The sequence below is a fragment of the Pipistrellus kuhlii genome, unplaced genomic scaffold (genome assembly GCF_014108245.1).
Source record: "Pipistrellus kuhlii isolate mPipKuh1 unplaced genomic scaffold, mPipKuh1.p scaffold_m20_p_3, whole genome shotgun sequence".
NCBI lineage: Eukaryota > Metazoa > Chordata > Mammalia > Chiroptera > Vespertilionidae > Pipistrellus > Pipistrellus kuhlii.
The window spans coordinates 102281170-102287169 of NW_023425529.1; positions in this window are offsets into that span (position 1 = coordinate 102281170).

The following is a 6000-nucleotide window of genomic DNA, read 5'->3' on the forward strand; positions in this document are numbered from 1 at the left end:
AAAAAACAAAAACAAAAAACCACACTTTTATAAATTGACTTTAATATATTTTTGTTTTTTAAAAAATATAATGGAATTACACTATGGGTACATAGTATCTTTAGCATCTTTATCACTATAGAAATCTCATTTCTAATAACTGCCTAATATTCTATCGAGAAGAAATATCTTAGGCTACTTAACCCTATTGATATTTACATGAGTATTTTAATTTTTTAGAAGTTCAGAAACTTCAGTAAATATCTTCGTTCATGAACGTTTACCACTATTTAGGTTAAGAAGAAAGTGTGAAAAAATTTTAAGAAATGTTTAGCTGCCGAAACCGGTTTGGCTCAGTGGTAGAGCGTCTGCCTATGGACTGAAAGGTCCCAGGTTTGATTCCGATCAAGGGCATGTACCTTGGTTGCGGGCACATCCCCAGTAGGGGGTATGCAAGAGGCAGCTGATCGATGATTCTCTCTCATCGATGTTTCTAACCCTCTATTCCTCTCTCTTCCTATCTGTAAAAAATCAATAAAATATATTTTTAAAAAAAGAAATGTAAATGCTTAACAGCAAAAAAACAAAATATCAGTCTCTTCTTCTAGAGTAAGTTCAAACTCGTAAGAAATGAAGAGTCTCTCCAATCACCCTTTGAGCCTATTTCAGTTGTAAAGATGGGCAAAGAAAATTGTTTTATTGCACAAGCTGGACTCAACACAACAGAAGCAGAAAATAATGTTATTCTTTCTGGTGACATTTGTTTATATAGAGAATGGCACCTGGAAAAGTTGAAGAATCTGGGGAAGTGGTGATTCGGGGATTGGGACTTTGGGATTTATCTGATGAAGAGGACCACAGGTAGATGAGGACAAGGCAGTACAGGGGGATAGCTAACACAATATGAAGTTGTATTTTGTAAATATTGTAGCTTAATATTTAATAGTGCTTGGGCTTTAGAGTCCAAACTTGGGCTCTCCCAGTTAAAGCTGTGGATCTACAAGGAAGGTGTTTAGTTTCATTTTCCCTGCCTGAAAACTGAGGTTTTATGTATGTGGAGGGGTTGTTGAGAAGATCAAAGCTAAATCATATAAGGCTTTTAGTAGGGTGCATGGCACATAGGAAGTACTCCATAAATATTACATATTTTCAACTGGTCATGGAGACAGATTGTATTTGGACCTCAGAAGAATCTGACAAGGCTGATGGGGGCTAAACTGTGATGGGTCTTGAATGCTATGCAGAATAAATTGAACTGATCCTACAGTCATTGGGAAATTCTTGTAGGTTCTGGAGCACAGAACTAACTCAACAATGGCCTACTAGTGGTCAATGGTCAAATCCTATGGGCACTTTACCTATGTGATACTTAGGATTTCCTTCTTGAAGCTTTTAACTTAATCCCACAGATACCATTTTTCTTGTTCTTATTCTTATTTTTAAGTCTTGCCTCCTTCCAAATAATCTTCAGTCCTGCCACTTGAGGATTATTTGTATAACGTAAGTCTTATCACTTACCTAATTGAAATCTGGAGGTGGCTCCTCAGCCCCTGCAAAGAGCCCCATATGTGGCATAGAGGAGACTTCATGACCATATTCCTGCAGACTCCTCTAACATCATGTTTTCTATGCCTTTACATGAATTTTATCCTCAGCTCTACTGCAATTTTTTGAAGCTATGATTTTGCAGGTGCTGTTTCCTCTCCATTGGAGATCTTTTTCCTTCTCTACCTGGCTTATGGTTTTAATTCATTCTTTAAGGCTTCACTGAATAGCATGCATACAAAATCCTTATATTTCATTTTCAAGATAAACGCCTTGTGCTGACTTATTAAACAAAGGAATAACAATTTGTTAGACTTTGATCTTTACATCCCTGGCAAACATTCTCCAGAAGGAACAAATTATAGTCTCTTTATGATCCAAGACATGCTATTAGGTTTCATAAAATCATGAAGTATTGTTTCAGGGGAAGCTAACTCTCAGCCTTGATCTGTGCTTCCCGACTGTAGTTGAAATAATGTGTGGGTTTGAGAATGGATCAGAATAAAGGCAGCCCAATTAAGATTGAAGAATTTTTACATTGGGTTGAACTGGCACTTTATCATTATCTTAGATAGATTTTACAAATACAAAAACGAGTCCATTGTAGGGATTGGAAAGGACTGGAATACAACTACATATTGCTTTAGCTATCCCTATGCACTGTACCTGCCTCATCCTCATCTAACTGTAGTCCTCTTCATCGGATAAATCCCAAAGTCCCAATCCCTGAATCACCACTTCCCCAGATTCTTCAACTTTTCCAGGTGCCATTCTCTATACAACTTCTACATTGTATATTTACATTAGTATTACAGCATGTATCACATTTTATTAATTATAATTAATGTTAAGTCATTGCAAAGGGAGCACTTTGCATTCTTCTTTGCATCTTAAGAATCTAGCATAGAGTAATACTGAATAAATATTACTGAGATTTTTAAAAGGAAGACCAGCACTTCAACCAGAAATGTGGTGGCCTAGGCAGATTTTATCCCACATTCAATCAGCAATCAGTCAGATAAACGACACAACATTCCTTCCTCTAGGCTAAATAGACACAATTGCTTAACTTTTATTTTTAGTTACATTAAACATGCTTTGGGAAATGAAGTCATATTTCTGAAATAACATTTCTGTGCTTTCTACCAAAGAGGGCATTATGCATTCCCTAAAGTGCTATAATAGTTACGAAAAAATCGCATTGTACAAAATTTACATGATGCTTTTGAATCTACTGTTAATTTTAATGAGAAATAGTTGTTTGGTTGCCAAAAATCCAAGATTATTCAAAATAGCTTTGCCATAGCAAAATTAACCAGAAGTGCCTTATGTAGTCATGCTGTCAGATATCAACTGAATAATCCAAAGGGACCCAGTGACACATCTTGAGCTGTATTTACCATTTCAGGGAATAATAAAACCACATATGGTTTTTAAATTCCTTTTCAATTTATTTATTATTTTTTAAAATATATTTTATTGATTTTGTACAGAGAGGAAGGGAGAGAGATAGAGAGTTAGAAACATCGATGAGAGAGTCATCGATCAGCTGCCTCTTGCACACCCCCTATTGGGGATATGCCCGCAACCAAGGTACATGCCCTTGACCAGAATCGAACCCGGGACCCTTCAGTCCCCAAGCCGACGCTCTATCCATTGAGCCAAACCGGTCTTGGCTCCTTTTCAATTTATAATGACCTTTGATTAAGCATTGTCTCTTGGAACATTGTTATTCCTTTGTTTAATAAGTCAGCACATGTCTCTTGGAACATTTTATAGAAAATACAGAGACAGAGTGGACTGGCTATAAAATATGTATATTTAAATAAATTTATTTTATGCTAATAATTAGAATGTCAGGAGTAGACACAATAGTAGGAAACTTATGACAAAAACCTATAAAACATTGTAACATAAAATTGATTACATTGAACATTAAAAAAAATATTGTGAGCAACAAATACCATAAAACACTTCCTTTTTTGGTTTCTTCCAACTCTTGTTACTATTCCAGTCAGTTAATTTTTATGTTTTGTCCTTTACTTTTCCAAGTTGTTCCTCACTTTCTGTCCGTCTCCATTCTCTGTCCCTTGTGAGCTAATGACTTGAGAATATGAGCCCCCAGTTGTCACACCTGCAGGCTGTGTGGGTTGTCATTGCTCCAAGCTCACTTTCTTACCTATTCAACTAGATTGATAACACCTTTCTCCTAGGGTTATTGTCAGTTTAAAAGGGGCTGTCCTTGATCTAGGAGGTACTCATTTATTCATAGGACAAAAATGTGTAGCACTCACTATACACTGGGAACTGGTATCATGATAAAGGAATAGTTCTTACCTAGGGCAGCACTACAAGAATTACAAGAGGTAGCCCCATACTATTTTCTTCTCACCCTCAATTCCTTTCTTCATCCTTCTTTATTTTGGCATCTGAATGGTCAAAATCAATGCCAGAAAAAAAATGAGAATCGGGCAAAAGATGTCTTGGATATTCCTAAACCCCTTTATGTCAAATTCATTTCCTTTTTTCCACCACTTCCCCAGCTTTGCTGAATTCAGTAGGCATTAACTGTGCATATTCTATGTGCAGGCATACTGCTGGGATGCTCAGAAATAAAAGAAAATGGTAATAATAATAACCCCTACTGTCCATACGGAGCTCAAAGAATGGAACAATACATAAATATAATAAACAGATTCTATACTAATAATAGCCTAGGTGGTTGTCACGCCCTCATACAGCACGCCTTAACATCATCATAAGATGGCTGTCACAAGATGGCTGTCACAAGATGGCCATTACAAGATGGCCACATGCACAGCAGAGGCAGTGCTCAGCAGAGTAGGTGGGTCAGGGCAGGGGAGGGCCGCTGAGGGTGATCAGGCCAGCAGGGGAGCAGTTAGGCATCAATCAGGCTATCAGGGGAGTGGTTAGGGGGCAATCAGGCTGTTGGGCAGAAGCAGTTAGAGGCAATCAGGCAGGCAGGCGGGCAGGCAGGCAGGCAGGTGAGCAGTTAGGAGCCAGTGGTAACGGATTGTGAGTGGGACATGCCCCAAGGTGTCCCAGATTGGAGAGAGTTCAGCCGGGTTGAGGAACACCCCCATGCATGAATTTCGTGCACCAGGCCTCTAGTTTCAACATAAAAAGGAAAGTGCTAAAATAAAGAAAACCTACCTAAGTCATTAGTTACTACAAATGCCAAAATGCTGACTTCCATTAATAGAGCTTTCCTGAATCAACTTCATTGCTTTGTGTCCCATGCAGGGAAGAGACTGCATTTCTAGTTCATTTTATATATGGAATGAAATCTGGTTTTTCTTTTCTTTCCTCGTTATCTTTATTTGTAAACATTCTGCAGGGTTTAGTTCCCAGCCAGATCTATAATGTTGTTATTGAGTCTATTTCCCATGTAGGCCACACTTCAGTTTCTCTACATCTTTGAAAAGTAGCTCTGGTTTTCTTTTCTTGAATATTTTTCGCATCTCTCATGTGTTTACACATATTTTATTTTTTCATCTCTTTAGACCTTAACCAATAACATGTTGATTCCTTTCATGTCCCCTATTATTTTTAACTAGTGACCTGTTGCAGGAATATTCCTTAAGACTTCTCTTTGTACTTATTTTTGCACATTGTGTTTCCTCCTGCAGTATCTGCTTCCTCCTACCTATTAAACCCATTACTCATTTCTGTTAGTCCAGCTCAAGCATCACTTCAATTGTGAAACCTTCTTTTTCTACCAACGCTATTTTAAAAAAATGGGAATGTTTCATGACAAATTAAGTTTATGTCTCCTTTCTTATTCTCTCATAATACTCTGTACATCATTCATCCCTGGTCTTCCCACATTATATAAACCATATATTTACATGGCTGTGTCCTCCCTGGAAACTGGGAACATCTTAAGAACAGGCAGCAGGTCTCAGCATCCCTTCTTCACATCTCCAGTTCATGGCACAATCCAATAAGTATTTATGGAGTGAATAAGGACTGAGATAAATAAGCAGGTTGAATATAAAATCTCTTCTCTGAAGAGGTGGTGAAAAGCTGGAATTTCAAATTTGGATTATGTAACAGGAAATTACATGAATGGGGTGTTGGGAACATTTTAGGAAATCCTACCTAATGAAAGAGTAATATGTAAATTAACCATCACTCCACTGCACCTACAAGCCACACTCATCAGCCAATCAGGAATGAGTATGCAAATTAACCCAACTAAGATGGTTACAGCCATGGAGAGAGCAGGAGGCTTGGGTATCCCTGGCAATGGAGGAAGCCAAGCTTTCCACACACCCTGGCCAGCCTAGGCCTCCACTCAAGGCTACAGTTTCAAGTATAGAAGATAAATAAATCCCAACAAAAATGGCGGCAGCCACGGAGCTGGAGAGAGCAGGAGGCTTGGGTTGTCCCCAGCAATGAAGGAAGCCAAGCTCCCACAGTCTGGCCTGCCTTGGCTTCCACTTCAAAGTTTCA